We start from the raw sequence: 19,492 nt of genomic DNA, 5'->3' as shown, positions 1-19,492 counted from the left end.
ACCGAACGTGTTTTGGGTTAACCGGAGACAACCCGCTCCAAAAGGAATAGACGGTGGCTGTCCACTGATTACTCCAGCTGTGTGCAATCAGAGCTGATGGGGAAAATCAATTTGAGTGAAAACTTTTGAATAGCAGTGATGCCTTGCCGAGCCCTTTTGGCATGCATATAAAATTGCTCTGGCAAGTATCTTTCATTAACATTCATTTTGGCAGCGCTGTAAACGCACTGTTGCACAACGCTGCGACCATCGATGGGCCACCGCAAGCTATGCAATGGGAAGCGGACTAATCGCAGAAGGCGGCGCCACTCTCTTCATCCGGTGATCTACTTTCACTGCGCTAACTTGGCCCTTGAAAGCCCTCTCCTCTTCCGCGCCCTCTTCACTACTGGTGAGCCAGTTGGATAAGGGAGACATATAGCAGTAGGTAATGCTATTCATTTGGAAACCAAACAACAATCATCTCCTATAATCTAGGAGAGAATTCGATTGAGCTGTTGAAACTATCTTGCGAATAAACCCCTGTGCTTTAGCGGATGGTGACCTAAATTTGACGACATGGGGTTTGAACAAAGTCAGATAGATAGAACTTTACGTCGTAGCACCCGTGGACTATATGCAAATATATCACGTGGTTCTTAAGATTTCTTTAAAAATAATAACGGTGAGATAAATGAATGATTTTCTCTTCATTTCCTTTACCATAATATACTAAATTTGCAAATGGATCGATATAGTAATTAGATAAGTAAATATGCATATTACACTAACATTGAAGGCAAAATAGACATGCCATTGATCTTAACACAAGATATTAAGCGTGCCATCCGACGAGCTCAGATCCGTTTCCACATATAGAAAAAGTTAAGGCTGCTGATATCTATAGCATAGTGAATTCCTACAAATTTCACACTAAATAGCGAAACTGAAGACCCGAAGGGCACAACTTCCACGACGTTATTAACGCCCATGAGTGACGGAATAGATTGCACCTCTCGAGTATACCAGGTGTGTGAGCATCAAGCGAGTCTTGTTATCAAGCCATAATCCCTTTCGCTTCATGCTCGCCCGCTGACGAGGCGCGGTTAATCACGTAATTGATAGGAATCAACGAAGTGCTCGTCAGTTGCGTGCTTTGGCCCGAATTCATTACGCTGTAAAAATTGGCAGCGTCAATCTTTTTTCTTTTCATTTTATGGAGATGGTTCTGAAAACTGGACGTGCATTTTGTCTTCTACTGGGATCAGTCGCATAGTTGTATGGATGAAACAGCGAATTAGTCTAATTAGGCTAACTACTTTTCTAATTCCTATATGAAATCATTTTCAAAAGCAAGACTGTATCAACAGTGACGGTGCACGTTTAAGGTTAGATGCTCTCGGGGTTTTGTATGAATGCACAGAAAGAGAAAACGGCCGAGCAGGGCGAGCGCGAGCACCAACAACAGCAACCGTCTTCCTCTTAGTCTTCTGCTGGCGAAATCACTACAATCACTACAATCACTCCCGGCGAAAAAGGAGTCATTCTGGTGACCTATGGAACAGGCGGCACTGGTGGATCGTAGTGCGGATTCAGTCGGTCGACATGAACAGTTTCGCGTCCACGACGTCCTTGGACCGTAGATGGCTGAATAGGCTCAGTGACGTAGTTGACCGGGGACGCCTGTTGTAGAACCCGGTAAGGGCCGCCATATTTTGAGCTGAACACTCGTAGAGCGGCCAGGAGTAGAGGAAGGAACGCGGAGCCATACCAGCGTTCCGGGTGAATATGATGGAACCGTACAGCTTGCATTCAGGGCCATGTTTCTGGCTGGCCTGGGGCGCGATAACGTAACTCTATTCCAAACAAAAAGTATTACAAACTCTGGACGTCAAAATGACGCGACAGTTTCTGCGTACGGGGGCGGGAACTAGCGACGTTTTTCAATCTGCCCAATCAGCAGCCTCCATCGTTGCCGGAAGCATGTTTTGCTTGTTTTTTATTTGCAAAGGGACCGTATAGCAAGTGACATTTAGATATAAACGTCTGATAAAAAACAATTGTATGTCGCTGAGAGTAAAAGTGTTTTGTAATCTTTGAACGCAAGATAAGTTGAAGCGCGCTTGAAAGTAAACACAAATACTTTAATTTTTAGAGTCATAGCCACACGTGTGCCAATTCCGCATCCAATCTATTTCGCTACGCACACTTAAGATGGCGGCTACGTGAAAACAGCTGATTGGTTCTGTGGGCCGCACATGGTGTATTTTTGTCCGTAACGCTGCCTGATTAGATGAAATCTCGGCGTACGAGGTACTTTCGCCCGAGAAGAATTCTGGAAGCTGTGAACATCATGAAGACTGTGAAAGCGTAGTGTTCGGTGAGTAAACACATCATTCTTTCTTGTGCTTAGTGACTGAGCAGTATCATCTGAACATCTGCGGTGATCGCATGGTGTTCACTTTTGCTTTTATTCGCATAGGATACGGAAGAATTGATGAAGGTTGGAAGGCATCTCAACAGATAGCTGGTAAGTAAACGTTTTCTATAAACGATCGCAACTATCTCCGAATGTAGGTCCACTGATTTAAATCGAAGGTGGTCTGTAACAGAGGCTCATTTCTTTTTCTCTGCCACACACTGCTGCGCAGTGATACATTCTCCCGTGCGGGCGGTACAGGTTCTCCGCCAACAGCCGCTGGAGGATGCGGCCTGCAGGGCAGCCGCCCAGTATGCGCGGCAGGGGCAGCTGGCTGAGGCAGCGAACGCGGAGGCCGCCAGTTTCCACCAGCTGCTGCTGCAGCAAAATAGGCAGGTACGTACAACTTGGCCAGGTCATATTTTAAAGAGGTGATTAGTGCGCATGGTAATGTACATCACAACCATATTACACATGAGAGGCATCTGCAGTCATTTGGCTCATTGGCTCATGCACGTTTATACATCTCCTTTGAGGTGTTCTTTAATGCATAGCAACTTACAAAACATTTCCATGGTTACATGTATCACCACAGCATGATCATCTTTTGTTTAACAATTCAACTAGTCACGAATACTGTCTTCTGACAGGCAGAGGCAGCTTGGTAGGATTTGCTACGTTTCACATGTTTTCAGCATAACAGACCATTTACGTTTGCACGGCCATTTCTCATGTCATGTGTAAATGATCTCGTTGCCCTCAAGAGTAACCTTGCTGAACCTGTAACACTTGCAAACAGTGCGAATCAAACATTTACGTTGCATAACCTGCAGCTGAAGTAAGTGAATTTGTTTCGCAGCGTCATCAGCAGCTGGTGGAGGAGCTGAGGGCAACCCGGGTGGTGCAGCAGCAGCTGGCAGCAGAGATGCATGGTTTGAGAGAGGCCACTGGCCTCATCGCGACAATACTGCGCCAGCTCCTGGCTGCCCTGGCTCGACTCCGCGAGCAGCCTCAACCATGAGGGACAGTTCCCTCCTCTCCACCCCCCATATCATCCTTTAGTACTAGTAGGCACAAGTGTTGCCTATACGTGCTCGAAAGCTGTTATGCCGAGTTGTAGCCAGTCTTGTGAAATTATGTGCAGGTCATGTGCGACCATGGCAGCGAAAACTGATAGTGCTGTGACGTCCCTTGAAACACGAATCCATCTTTTTTTTGTATGTAGCACTAAAGGATGATGACTATTTTCCCTACATTTCTGTCCCTAATCATATTTTTTTTCAAGGTAATTTCTCTTCATGTGTATTTTCACTTGCAGTGCAAGTTTGCCCAAATGAGACGTTACAAATTATATGTAGAATTTTTGCCATATTTCCGTTAGGTGTTCTTCACTTTTGTTTTGCTGTTACTGATATGTTTCAATGCGCACCTTTTTTCCAAGGAATATATGCACTATGCAATCACTTTTACAGCAACTTCGACATTGTCTCGCACACATACAGGTGCGCTAAACTACAATGCTGTGATAACTGGAAATGAATTTTCATGCCATATGTATGTCATGTTTGCAATGTCAAACCTTTCGTGCCTACGCAGTGCAAAGTGGCCGAATTAGAATTTTTTTTAACACCAAGCGCCTGTTACTTGTGATAGTTATTGTGATATTTCAGCTGTCCTTACCTATGATAGCAGTACAATCTAGTCCCCATTGTAGTTGAGCACAGTTTGTGACATACATAATGGAGCCATCGATGTGGCCACTATTTTGACATTCGCTGCCAGGCTGCTTTTGCAGCCGTTATATGAAATACCGTTGAAGTGCCAAGCATTTTCTCACTTGTCGTTCCTTAAAAGCATGTGATGGCTGTTTTATATTGCGTTCTTATTACGGCACTAGTCATTGAAAAGAAAGTATTTCGTGCTACAAACATGCTGACTACATAATAGACAAGACATCTTTCTTGCTGTTAAGTTGCTGGATGAAGATAAATGGTTGTGCGAGAGTTAAAAAAAACATCATTATGCTGGTGTCATATTTATGCAATTTAACATCTGCCAATGGCCCATTGGTAGTGTACTGGGCCCCATGTAGTGAACATCACACGGCTATTTTGGCACCATGAAGTCATGCTCTGTGAACTTGTCTGTGATTTGCTTTGATGAAAGATGGCATTGAAGATGCATCACATGGTTTTATTTACAATGCAGATATAAATAAACGATTTTAAACAATGCAAGTGGCACTTGAAATGAATATTTACAATTTGTGTTCCTTCAATTTCAGAACTATATACATATGTACACTCTCCCAAGGGAGAATAACGCGCTTGACATGCCAAGCGATCGTTTTCGGCATAACTTGGCCTTATGTCAAGGAACTGTGCGGTGGCTGTGTGGCAAAACAGTGCAGGGCCTACAAGGTGCGTGAGAACAGTACACATGGTGGAGCGAGAAGTGTTGTGCTTGGCAGCAGCCCAAATAGGAAGCGAGGAGACGAAGACCAATATCCTCCCATGCACAGTGCAGATGGCGGTGACAGTGTCAGTGATGACAGAAGCAACAGCAGCAGCAGCAAATCATTTGGCAAACCCCAGCTGCCCAGGGAAGTGGCTACAACATTCTGCTGATGAACACAAAGTGTTCTATCCACAGGTACTAAACGAAAGGCTCTCATGTAGTGTCACAGTGGAATGATGCAATCATCTCCGGTAGTGACAGCTCACTGGCAGAGGACACGTGAAAACGCTGGTTATGATTGAGCAGATTCGATAAAAAACAGCACGCTATGCACTAATTGCACACATTTCTTCACATTATTTTCTGCTCTTTATTAGGTGTGTAGACAGCAGTAATAAACATCTGCCTGCAGTGTCAGGCACGTGTTTATTGCTGCTGTCGGTGCTGCTGTCGACGCAGCCGCCTTCGCACCCTTTGCAGGTAGTGATCGTGCTGCTGCTGTGTCGTGCCGAAGGAGCTAATAACATTATCCCGGGCAGCACAGCCTTTTAAGTACATTATGCGTGCTGCCCTCACTCGGGGAACTCTCTGTGGGGAGGGGTTGCCACTTTCATCGTCACTACTGCTGCTGCTGCTGTCATCACTAACATCATCCAACACACCACCTTCGTCAAGGCACAAGTTGTGCAACACTGCACATGCTGCAACGATGTTGGCAGCACGGTCTGGCTCGTAGTGGAGGGCGCGGTGCCGCTGAAGGCAGCGGAAGCGGCTCTTCAGAAGCCCAATGCACCGCTTCACTACGGACCGCATGGCAGCATGTGCAGTGTTGTACCTGCCTTCTGCAGTGTGTATGGGAGGGTGGCCTGTGACTGGGGTAAGGAGCCATGGTTCCAGGGGGTAGCCGCTGTCACCTGCAGGATAATAAAAAATGGTATGAAATCTGCACAAAGTTTAGTAGGCGAAGCATGGGTCATGTTAAATGCACCTACTACAGAAAGGCTGCAATAAAGGAATATACAGGCTGAGCACCTGACGCAACTGTGATCACAGATAACAATAGCTGGGACATAGTAGCATCCCTATTTGCAGCAAGGCAGCTCTTTGTGTAGTCTTCATTCACAAATGACTATCAGTGTAAAAAAGAAGGTGACAAGGCGTGCACTGTACACTCACATTAAAAATTAGCTTAAAGTACAGTGCAGGTGTGTTGTCAGTTTGTTTCGTGCAGATACCATTGGAAAATTTGTACATCTCGCCTATATTTAATAACCTGACTATAACATAAGGGGTTCGGGCTTCAATATTCTCTTACGGCGTGAGCACGCTTTGCTGCATGCTGCCAGAATCGCAACTGTACAAAATTTGCCCGCTGCTCACCGAGGAGGTGTTCTCCGGCCTTGGCAATATGCCCCTCGAGGAACCGACGACGCAACCACGTAGTTCTCCAGACGTGGGCGTCGTGGTCTGACCCCGGTCGCAGAGCGTCGACAGCGAGGATCCGCATGCCTGCGTCGCAGATATGACGAGAGCGCGCACAGCATAAGCCACGCGTTGCTATGACGGGCAAATTAGACAAAAATTAAGATACTTACGAACATTGTGTTGAGGGCGTAGCAGCCTTTGCGGCACATGAATGCCGCCTTCTGCTCGCCCTTCGGTGCGATGATAGCTACAAGGCTGCCGTCCACGCATCCGATGACGCCGGGAATGGAGCCGCGTCGAAGGAACCCTTCCTTCACGGCCGCCTTCTCCTCCGACGTCCTCGGGAAATTGACCCACTTGTTGCGGGCCCCGGCGTGGACGACTGCCTCCGCCAAGCGTCGCACACACTTGCTGACCGCAGGCTGGGTCACGCCGATCGTCTCCTCGCTCCCTACCGAGGCTTGAAAGCTGTCCGTTGCGAAGAATCGCAACGCGCACAACACTTGTCGCTACACCGACAGCGCCGTTTTTCTCACGCCTCCGAGTTCCACCGCCACTTCGTCGCACAGCCACCGCACAGTTTCTTTCTTCAGGCGAAAGTGCCGCCGAAACAGATCGTCTGGCATGTCAAACGCATCCTCGGGCTCCCTCCTCCCGCGCCCGGGCTGACGAGCCGCCGCCGCCAACGCAATCAAGATGGCCGCCATTTTTTTCTATTCCAAACGGAACGGGGCACTCACCGGTTATTCCACGAATTTGGCGGGTTTGTTCGGCATAATTTAGCATAATGAGTGCGTAAACGTCACTTTGACGTGGCAGTTTTTGAGCATTCCTGACGTCGCTTGACAGGCAGGAAAAATGGGCGCGGCCTCAAAAAATTCGACCAATGAGCGAGCGGTGTCGGCCATTTTGGAATAGAAAGAGAACGGAATAGCTTTACGTTATACCGACCCTGGTCTCGCGCGGTAAGTGAGCGAGCGGTCTGACGACATTCTTCGGCATAACTGGCTGCTTCGGAGAGAGGCGCAGATTCGGAAGCGCCGGGGCAATACTAAAGAATTGTGTCCATCAACGAGGAATGTTGGCGACCACAAAAACGAAAGAAGGGAGAGAATGCCGTGGTAGACTGAGTGGCGCTATTGTAAGCATACGTAAGAAATAGGAGGATGCGGTCCCACTTTGGTGTGGTCAACGGAGACGTATATGGGGAGCATTTCACCGAGAGTATGACTAAAGCATTCAGTCATACCACTGGTTTCCGGATGATAGGCGCTTGTAGTTCTGTGAACAATGTTGCATTCAAGAAGGAGGGCTTCTACAGCTTCGGATCATCATCATCAGCCTGGTTACGCCCACTGCAGGGCAAAGGCCTCTCCCATACTTCTCCAACAACCCCGGTCATGTACTAATTGCGGCCATGCCGTCCCTGCAAACTTCTTATTCTCATCCGCCCACCTAACTTTCTGCCGCCCCCTGCTACGCTTCCTTTCCCTTGGGATCCAGTCTGTAACCCTTAATGACCATCGATTATCTTCCCTCCTCATTACATGTCCTGCCCATGCCCATTTCGTTTTCTTGATTTCAACTAAGATGTCATTAACTCGCGTTTGTTCCCTCACCCAATCTGCTCTTTTCTTATCCCTTAACGTTACACCTATCATTCTTCTTTCCATAGCTCGTTGCGTCGTCCTCGATTTGAGTAGAACCCTTTTCGTAAGCCTCCAGGTTTCTGCCCCGTAGGTGAGTACTGGTAAGACACAGCTATTATACACTTTTCTCTTGGGGGATAATGGCAACCTGCTCTTCATGATCTGAGAATGCCTGCCAAACGCACCCCAGCCCATTCTTATTCTTCTGATTATTTCCGTCTCATGATCTGGATCCGCCGTCACTACCTGCCCTAAGTAGATGTATTCCATTACGACTTCAAGTGCCTCGCTGCCTATTGTAAATTGCTGTTCTCTTCCGAGACTGTTAAACATTACTTTAGTTTTCTGCAGATTAATTTTTAGACCCACTCTTCTGCTTTCCCTCTCGAGGTCAGTGAGCATGCATTGCAATTGGTCCCCTGAGTTACTAAGCAAGGCAATATCATCAGCGAATCGCAAGTTACTAAGGTATTCTCCATTAATTTTTATCCCCAGTTCTTCCCAATCCAGGTCTCTGAATACCTCCTGTAAACACGCTGTGAATAGCATTGGAGAGATCGTATCTCCCTGCCTGACGCCTTTCTTTATTGGGATTTTGTTGCTTTCTTTATGGAGGACTACGGTGGCTGTGGAGCCGCTACAGATTTCTTTCAGTATTTTTACATACGGCTCGTCTACACCCTGATTCCGTAATGCCTCCATGAGTGCTGACGTTTCGACAGAATCAAACGCTTTCTCGTAATCAATGAAAGCTATATATAAGGGTTGGTTATATTCCGCACATTTCTCTATCACCTGATTGATAATGTGAATATAATCTATAGTTGAGTAGCCTTTACGGAATCCTGCCTGGTCCTTTGCTTGACAGAAGTCTAAGGTGTTCCTGATTCTATTTGCGATTACCTTAGTAAATATTTTGTAGGCAACGGACCGTAAGCTGATCGGTCTATAATTTTTCAAGTCTTTGGCGTCCCCTTTCTTACGGATTAGGGTTATGTGAGCGTTCTTCCAAGATTCCGGTGCCCTCGAGGTCATGAGGCATTGTGTATACAGGGTGGCCAGTTTCTCTAGAACAATATTCCCACTATCCTTCAACAAATCTGCTGTTACCTGATCCTCCCCAGCTGCCTTCCCCCTTTGCATATCTCCCAAGGCTTTCTTTACTTCTTCCGGCGTTACCTTTGGGACTTCGAATTCCTCTAAACTATTTTCTCTTCCATTATCGTCGTGGGTGCCACTGGTACTGTATAAATCTCTATAGAACTCCTCAGCCACTTGAACTATCTCATCAATGTTAGTAATGATATTGCCGGCTTTGTCTCTTAATGCATATATCTGATTCTTGCCAATTCCTAGTTTCTTCTTCACTGTTTTTAGGCTTCCGCCGTTCCGGAGAGCATGTTCAATTCTATCCATATTATACTTCCTTATGTCAGCTGTCTTACGCTTGTTGATTAACTTCGAAAGTTCTGCCAGTTCTATTCTAGCTGTAGGGTTAGAGGCTTTCATACATTGGCGTTTCTTGATCAGATCTTTCGTCTCTTGCGATAGTTTACTGGTATCCTGCCTAACGGAGTTACCACCGACTTCCATTGCACACTCCTTAATGATGCCCACAAGATTGTCGTTCATTGCTTCAACACTAAGGTCCTCTTCCTGAGTTAAAGGCGAATACCTGTTCTGTAGCTTGATCTGGAATTCCTCTATTTTCCCTCTTACCGCTAACTCATTGATCGGCCTCTTATGTACCAGTTTCTTCCGTTCCCTCCTCAGGTCTAGGCTAATTCGAGTTCTTACCATCCTGTGGTCACTGCAGCGCACCTTGCCGAGCACGTCCACATCTTGTATGATGCCAGGGTTAGCGCAGAGTATGAAGTCTATTTCATTTCTAGTCTCGCCGTTCGGGCTCCTCCACGTCCACTTTCGGCTATCCCGCTTGCGGAAGAAAGTATTCATTATCCTCATATTATTCTGTCCCTCAAACTCTACTAATAACTCCCCCCTGCTATTCCTAGTGCCTATGCCATATTCCCCCACTGCCTTGTCTCCAGCCTGCTTCTTGCCTACCTTGGCATTAAAGTCGCCCATTATTATAGTGTATTTGGTTTTCACTCTACCCATCGCCGATTCCACGTCTTCATAGAAGCTTTGGACTTCCTGGTCATCATGACTGGATGTAGGGGCGTAGAACTGTACAATCTTCATTTTGTACCTCTTATTAAATTTAACAACAAGACCTGCCACCCTCTCGTTAATGCTATAGAATTCCTGTATGTTACCAGCTATATTCTTATTAATCAGGAATCCGACTCCTAGTTCTCTTCTTTCCGCTAAGCCCCGGTAGCACAGGACGTGCCCGCTTTTTAGCACTGTATATGCTTCTTTTAGCCTCCTAACTTCACTGAGCCCTATTATATCCCATTTACTGCCCTCTAATTCCTCCAATAGCGCTGCTAGACTCGCCTCACTAGATAACGTTCTAGCGTTAAACGTTGCCAGGTTCATATTCCAATGGCGGCCTGTCCGGATAGCTTCGGATAGAAATGAACAACCACGGTCACTCAGTAACTCTCGAGGCGCACCGTGTCGGACAAGGTTGCGAAGGATGAACAACCCGACTTCACGTGCTGTGACCGGCAGGAGCGCTGAAGTTTCGGCGTAGCGCGTGAGGTGGTCCACGGCGGCGATGACCTATCGGTTGCCATCAGGGGCGTATGGTAGAGGGCCGTAGAAATTAATGCCGATATGGTCGAAAGGCCGGGAGCGACAAGGCAATGATTGGAGCGGCCCTGTTATCTCGTGAGGTGGGCTCTTGCGGCGTTGGTACTTGGAGCTTGAGTGGACGTACTGCAGAACGACGCGGTACATTCCTCGCCAGTAGTATCTAATCCGTAGGCGTGCATACGTCTTGAGTACACCGGCATGGGCGCATTGCGGACCCGCAAGAAAAGAGGCACATGCATCGGAACGTAAATGGCGAGGAATCACTCGCAAACATTTACGGCCATTATGTAGGTAGTTGCGGCGGTACAGGAGCCCTTCGCGGAAGGCAAAGTGGCGACCAGTGCGAAGAAGCGAGCAGTCGGGGGTGCGTGGTGACGGTTGAGATATATATTCTAGAAGGGAGACATCCAAGGATTCCTGCGTTGCTCTGCTGGCATGTCGGCGAATGTAAGAGACAAAGAATTGTAGCTGGAGACAGACGGAGTATCATCCTCATCGGGCATTGGTGAGCGCGAAAGAGCGTCTGCATCCGAATGCTTACGGCCTGACCGGTCGGCATCACGGATGCCATAGACCTGTAGACGAAGTGTACAACGAGCTAGGCGACTGGATGGGTGTCAATGCGGTGAACGATGGCAGATGTGCGGCCTAAGGAAGATTGCTTATGACCCAGTGACATCCGAAAGCGGTCGAGTGGCTCCAAGAGTTGGGTGCGCTGAGCAGACGGGATTTCGGAGACAATTGACGGAAGTAAGACCTCCAAGGAGGACGAATCGGCGGTGGTACCAGGAGTCAGGCTGTCGACGAGAAGACAACGCGTCGTCAAGCATTTGAGTAGAGTAGACGGAATCAATATCGTCAAGCCATCCTATAGATTCGCCACCGAATAAGGTGGCTTGGAAGAAATCCGATTCGTGAGATAAATGGTGCTCTAAGAGTTTTCGACAGCGAGAACTTCAAAAGGGAGGAAGTTTTTGCGAGAGGTGAGACCATTGGTAGCTGTCGAGGTCGCCTCCTTTGCGCGAGGCTCAGAGCCATATTGATACGGCGGCACGACTCACCATTCTTAATAGCTACCCGGGTGCGCGAGTTTTCGGATGCCAAGGGACAATCTGACACGACGAGCGGATGATACGCGACTCCGGGCCTCTCGGTGAACGCTGAAAACTTTTCCCTTTCTTTATTTTTACACTCAAGTGTTAAGTGCTGTTCAAGTTCAGCAAAAATATATCGTGTACCTAGGCACGTTCTAGAACGCGTGCATGCGGGAGGATCGGGAAATAAGAGGTTAGGACCACGGAGAACTGACGCGATGTCGTGCAACCTATGACACGAAAAGCGGGGACAAGTCAGCGGACACTTGAGGCATGTAGGGGTCTCTGGGCCGTACTTTTCGGCGACAAGGTAGCTTAGCCGCCTGTGGGATTATCTAACTGAGCTATGTTCAATTCTCGGTTTCAGTAGTCAGAAGTTCAAATCCCCCCCCCCCCCTCCCCTTCCCGGTTTTTTTTGAAGATGGTGCATCTGAATTTGACATTCTCCAGTGCACTACATATTCAGGCTTGGAGTCACGCCTGACACCGGCGATAGATGCCGATAGCTAGTGGGGCTCTACTAATCCAGGTACAACCAAATTAGGAAGGCCACTAAGCTTGAACAAAGGTGCTTCCTTACCAGAACAGAAATTGGCCTCGTTGGTGTGGTATTCGGCCACAACCTCCCTGATGATATCTAGAATTAACCCACGGCCTTTAGTCCCCAGCAGCTGCGGAGCACCTGACCAAGGCGGAGGTCAGACCTGTAACGCAGCAGACTGTGCTAAGAATCTTTGTGTTCAAATAGGCCGCCAATGGAAACTGACCCTGTCAACCTTTAACAGCCGAATGCTGTCGAGTGAGGCTAGCTTAGCAGGACTCTTTGAGGGACTATCAGACGTTGTTTGGAATATTATCGGCTTTAGTGAGATTAGAACTGGTGAGGTTTACATTGCTGAATAACGACCATTTCCTCTGCCATAGAGGTCTCACTGATAAGAAGCAATACGGGGTAGGAATTATAATCCATAAGGACATAGGGGGCAACATTGATGAATTCTACAGCTATAGTGAAAGGGTAGCAGTAGTCGTAATCATACCTAATAAGAGAGGTATAGATTAAATGCAGTGCACGCCTACGCTTCAACATCCAGTCATGATAATGAGGAAGTAGATCAGTTTTATGAAGATCTTCAATTAGCGATGAGAAAAGTTCAAACTCGGTATACCGTAGTAATGGGTGACTTCAATGTAAAAGTGGGGAAAAAGCAGGCGGGTGAACAGGCAATTGGCAACTACGGCGTCGAGTCTAGAAACACTAAAGTAGGGATGCTGGTTGAATTCGCAGACAGGAATAAGCTGCGACTAATGAACGACTTTTTCAGGAAACGTAGCAACAGAAAGTGGACCTGGAAATGCCCTAGTGGTGAAACAAGAAATTTCACACTTTCTCCTAATCCCAGCATAATGCAGGATGTAGAAGTGATAGGTAGGGTAAAGTGCAGTGATCATAGGTTAGTGAGGGCTAGGATTCACCTCAATTTGAACAGAGAAATAGTAAAATAGATCAAGAAGAAACAGGTCAACTTAGAGGCAGTAAGGGAAAAAGAAGACAAATTTAGGCTGGTAGCTGCGAACAAATATGCAGCCTTAGAACACAGAGATGATGATGATGATGACATAGAGGTAATGAATAAAACCGTAACGAGGCTGGCTTCAGAAGCAGCAGCTGAAGTGGGAGGCAAGGCACCGAGGCAACCAATAGGCAAGCTGTCCCAAGTAACAAATTAGCTAATAAAAAAATGACAAAATAAAAGTGTGCAACTCAAGAGATAAGATAGAATTCGTGGAACTGTCAAAACTGAGAAACAAGGCAAAAATAAGTGGTATTCGAAATTATTACGTGAGAAAAACTGAAATAGCCGTAGAAAATGGACGCAGCCTGGAATTAGTGAGAAGGAAACTTGACAAGGGACAAACCACGATGTATGCGCTGAAAAATAAGCAGAGTGATGATGATATCATCAGCAATCTCGAAGGTGTAATAAAAACAGGGGAAGAATTCTGTACTGACCTGTACAGTACCGAGAGGACGCAGGAGTACCCCATTCGAAACAATAATGAACAGGATACAGAAAGTTCTCCTAAAGCTAGAGATGAGGGCAGAAGGGCTTTGCCAGGCATGAAACGGAGAAAAGTGGTAGGAGATGGTGGAATAACAGTCGATTTAATCAATTATGGAGGAGACATTTTGCTAGAAAAATTGGCGGCTCTCTATACTTAGTGTCAATCGACTGCAAGGGTCCCAGAAAACTGGAAGAATGCAAACATTACACTAATCCACAAAAATGAGACGTTAAAGAACTGAAAATTTATTTGCCTATTAGCTTACTCCCAGTATTATATAAAATATTTACCAACATATTATTCAATAGAATAAGGGCAACACTAGAGTTTAGTCAACCAAGGGAACAGGCTGGCTTCAGGAAGGGATAGTCTGCACTAGATCAGATTCATGTCATTAATCAGGTTATCGAGAAATCCTCAGAGTACAATAAGCCTCTCTATATGGCTTTCATAGATTACAAAAAAGTATTTGATTCAGTAGAGATACCAGCACTCATAGAGGCATTGCGTAATCAAAGTGTACAGACCGTTTTCGTAAATACCCTGGAAAATATGAACAGAAATTTCACAGCCACCTTAATTCTACGCAAGAAAAGTAGGAAGATAGCTATAAAGAAAAAAGTCAGACAAAGAGACACAATCTCTTCAGTGCTATTCACTGCGTGCTTGTAAGAAGTATTCAAGCTTTATACTGGGAAGGTGTAGGAGTAAGATTCGACGGCGAATGCCTCAGCAACCTTCGGTTTGCTGATGACATTGTTCGATTCCGCAACACTGCAGGCGAGTTAGAACAAACGATTGAGGACCTTAACAGGGAGAATGTAAGAGTGGGGTTGAAGATTAATATGCAAATGACAATGATAATGATGAATAACCGGGCAAGGGAACAAGAGTTCAAGATCGCAAGTCAGTCTCTAGAGTCTGTGAAGGAGTACGTTTACCTAGGTCAACTAATCACAGGGAGTCCTAACCATGAAAGGGAAATTCACAGAATAAAAATGGGTTGGATCGCTTACGGCAGACATCGAGATCTCCTGACTGGAAGCTTACCGTTATCATTGTAAAGGAAGGCATACAATCATTGCATTTTACCTGTGCTGACACCCCCCCCCCCCCCATATGGAGCAGAGACTTGGACACTTACAAAGAAGCTTATGAACAAGTTAAGGACCGCGCAAAGAGCGATCTAACGCAGAATGCTAGGCATAACTTTAAGAGACAGAAAAAGAGCGGTTTAGATCAGAGAGGAAACGTGTATAGACTATATTCTGTATGACATTAGGAGAAAAAATGGCGCTGGGCAGGCCATGTAATGTGCAGTATAGATAACCGTTGGGCCATTATGGTGACCGAATGGGTAGCAAGGGACGGAAAGCGCTGTAGAGGATGGGAGAAGACTTGGTGATGCAACAAAATTAGGAAATTCGCGGGTGTTTGTTTGAATCGGTTGGCGCAGGACAGGGGTATTTGGAGATCGCAGGGGGAGGCCTTCGTCCTGCAGTGAACATAAAATAGGCAGATGATAATGATTATGATGAAACACAAAAATCCAGTGCCTAATGATCTTTATTTGCTTTTGTACACAACGTATATATCTAACCAGCTAACCACAATATGCTGGATACCTGGCCATAGAGGTATTGAGGGCAATATCGTTGCAGATGAAACAGCCGCATCATTGGTCGCTAAAGCCACCAACATCTCTGTAGCTGTCCCTGCCATAGACTTGATGCATCTCTTGTGGAAAAAGCTTAGGATTTATTGGCAACGCTTACTGGACACTGAAACGTCCAATAAGCTGCACGTAACGAAACCACAGTTAGGGCACTAGCCACCCATATCAAAAATAAATCGAACCGAGGTTACCATATGCCAACTGAGAATCTGCCACACATATGGTAGACACTCGTACTTGCTGACTGGTGATGAGCCGCCTATCTGTAGTAAATGTGGCGGGGCGCTGACGGTCCCGCACGCGTTGCTGGAATGTGGTGAATTAGATGCTCTTAGAAAAAACACTTCCGTTTACCTCACCATCGACAAGTTCCGTTACATCCAGCAATGTTTCTTAGCAACGACCCGCTCTTTGATGTTAAATCAACATAAGCTTTTTTTAAAGGACACAAGTATGTTGCACGTTATAAACCCAAGTGATCCGTAGCGCAGCCTCTTATTAGAGGCGTCTGCTGCGATGATAGTATGATGGCGTGTAACTCCCGGTTCTTGTTCTCAAGGACCCTTACGTCTATATTTTTATCTCCTGATCCCATCGAAAAGTGCACTTTATGGTCATAGAATACGACACTTGTCATTGTCATCTTTCTAACACACGTATTTTGCGCACTTACACACTGACTGATTTTAGACCTATTTACAGCCACGGTACATCCTAGACTTCATCAACCATTGGTAACTCACTGTATTATGTGTTTGGCTATCTTTGACCAGAACGGGCCCTTGTGCCATTAAAACCCATTCATCAGTCATCAATGCAGTCTTTGGTCCCTAGATAGCAACCTCTTATACACTTGTCCCTGATGATGCATCAACAGGAGCTTTCATGTCCATATAAAAATTTCTCCCTCTGCTGTTTCGTTTTAAGGTCATCGCAATCATTTGCACGATGCATTCATTGCGCTTTATAACTGCTGACACCGCCGAATACTTGAACTTTTGTTGATTCCTTAGTGGCTTCTCCAGAGTGCGTTACAGCAACAACTGTTCCTAGTATCGCAGTAGCTGTATGTGCCTCCGGGTCGTTGGCAGCCTTGCATGTGCGTCGGGCTCCAGAGGTCCGTGTTCTTTTTTTTTTTGTCAACATTGCATTCGTAACGTCTATGCAAAAGCGAGGTTGTGCTTGCCTTCACAATACAGATGCTTTAAGCTACCTCGCACAACTCCGTGTGGAGCCTTCAGCTCCTAACTCGTCGTTCCAAAACGTCGATGGGGCTCCCGGCTGCGGTGTCTGTGTTCTGGAACTGCGAAATGCAAAAGCGCTCGAGTACATTGCTCTCGGCGCACGTTAAGAACATTATTGGGCAAACATAATTTGAAGCACTTTACTGCTACGTCCCTCGAATAAGCTCCCTGGTTTTTAATAGTCAATCGGTCTAGTACCTAAGGTAAATGTTAAAAGTGCTGGCACGCAGATGAGATGCCAAATCTAATATGCCCAAATACTGCACCCCTACAGACTATGTCGAGAGAGATTGAGGAACGAGCCCCATCAGATTAGCATTTTCGTGTTTAACATCAATATTCTATTGAGCTCACCATCGCTGTTCGTAGTGCCACGACGGATTTTGTGTTTGATGTTGCCCTGTATGTTGTGAAACACGGGCGCTGTTTATAAGAGCAGGTGAAACAACGCTTACAGGAAGGGTTGGGGGTGCTAAGCCTCCTTCAGGAGCGTGTCTACTTCTCCCATGTCGTCTTGCTGGCCTGTCTCATTTAACGACTCCTACAGCATCCCCTTGCAGGTGGCAATATTTTTGTTATTTCACCATTGTCGCCACGACGCCGTATTGTTTTTGGGAACGCATTTAAATTTGGCGCGTTTTATAGTGAAGCTGCGTACCTCTACCCCCCAGTACACCTTTTATGTCCGTTGGCAAAAAAACTAAACGAATCACAGTGGGAGGCACGCGCCACGTGCACTGCTCGGTTCCTCGCAGCTCGCCTTCACGCATCTGCGGCAGCGTGTGCAAAGAGGAAAAAAAAGAAAGAACCAGATAAAGAGATTGAACTAGACAGCTCGCCTTCGAGTATAGCGTTCGCCGCAAGCGTTTCCCGGTAAATATTGCGGTTGCATAAACTGCAGTCGGCAGGACGCGGCAACTGCAGCATACGAAGCACGGAGTGACTTAACTACACTTTCATATGTAAAAGAACAACCCGCCTAGCAAGTGATTTCATTTGTTTTCTGTTAGCACTACGGAAAGGCCACAGATAGTTAAGACTACCGATGAGCATCGTGAACACGATGAGCGGCGACGGGAACAGCAACGTTAATATGCACAACGGCGTTATGGGCAGGCTAGGTTTGGGCGAAGCGGTTCCTGCCCATAACAAGGCACGCACATTGAGGGCGCCTGAAGAGCAGCTCGGATATGTTGAGCGACAATAAAAACAGCAACGCCAATATGCACAACGGCGTCGTGCTGTGGCTCGGCAAAACCCAGTTCAAGGCTACGTTACATTGGTCCACCGGATCATGTGATACCGTAGCTTTGCTGGCCAACCACCTTCACAGCGTGGACTGGAGCCAATATTTTTTTGTCTAATCGCTCGGTTCAACTTATTTTTTGCAACAAAGCCTCTCATTGCCGCTATTTATTTGATCGGCCGCGGCGCATTTCTGCGGGAACTAAAAAAAATCACAGAGGGCAATGAACCCAGTGCTCTGCACCCCACAGGCACTGCAAGCTTTTGCGAACCTATTTGTTTAAAGGTTTCTATTGGTCTTATTCATCCAGCAAGGCTTCATTATTTGGCGTCCTGATTGTCTTGCCCCGTGTTCCCGCACACAGCCAAGCCTTCCGCCAATGCTATGGCGATGATCTAATTACTGAGGACTTGTTGGGAGTTATTGTGCAAACGTTGTAATAAAATCTTGTGAATTTTGGGTTAGCAAGCACTGTGATCACGTTGTCAAATATGTTTGAGTTCTATTGTTCGCAAGTTATGTCACGTTGTACCTAGTAGCATTGCTCGGAGAAAAAAATACACGCATCATAGATGACGCTTTTCGGCGGTGGAAATACGGTGTATGTCTGCATTGCTTGAATGCTAATTGCATTAGCGACAGCAGTCATGAGCTTTGTATTGGCGGAAATTTAATGCACTTGGCACTCTGTAGGAACTTCCCCCAGTGGCGGTATGTCTGTTTGTATCTATTTACGAGGATGCATGTATGTCCGCGCTCTTCAACATTGGTCACTGGGTAATCTATCGTCAAATGGGTAGAACATTGGACTGATGTTATAAAGGAACCCAGTTTGAGACCAACTGTCGTACCAACTTGGGACATTGGCTGTATAACACATGGTATGTGCCGCTGTTAAACGAACCCTTCTGAGGCCTACTTTGGTCACGGTGCAAGGGTCGTTATTTAATGAACCACTTTGAAGGCAACTTCGGTACGTGCCGCTATGTACTACCCGACCTTAATGAGAAAAACAATATCTTTTAAATTTCTTCGGTGCTACGCGGAATCAGACCAACGTCCCAGATATTGAATCTTATTTGAATGTATTGTTACTGGGAGAAGCGTAGGTGCACATTGGCTCAGCTTTTAATTGCTGAGCCAATGTGCGTCGAAGAGCGTTAGTTCCAAATCTTCATCGTTATCTTCGAGAACACAATTCAAGACTTCTTGGAGTCTGGACATACATACATACATACATACATACATACATACGTACATACATACATACATACATACATACATACATACATACATACATACATACATACATACATACATACATACATACATACATACATACATACATACATACATACATACATGAATACAGTCTGAATTTTGATTTCCTTTTTCACCTGTAACCTCACTCCCCTCTTTCGAGCTTCGGCGATTTATGGCATCAAATAAATAAATAAATAAATAAATAGCCCGAAAAAACGCATAATAACGGGGCATCAGAGAGTAGGAATGA

General features: G+C 46.1%; 1 pseudogene; it reads right to left on the bottom strand.

Moving 5' to 3' along the window:
• Positions 1-5,281: 5,281 nt before the first annotated feature.
• Positions 5,282-7,205, bottom strand: LOC140218540 (putative nuclease HARBI1; annotated as a pseudogene).
• Between the last annotated feature and the right edge of the window lie 12,287 nt (positions 7,206-19,492).

This window comes from Dermacentor andersoni, chromosome 5, assembly GCF_023375885.2.
Source record: "Dermacentor andersoni chromosome 5, qqDerAnde1_hic_scaffold, whole genome shotgun sequence".
Taxonomy (NCBI): Eukaryota; Metazoa; Arthropoda; class Arachnida; order Ixodida; family Ixodidae; genus Dermacentor; species Dermacentor andersoni.
Note: the sequence above shows the minus strand (reverse complement) of the source record. Positions and strands in the feature narration are given on the sequence as shown.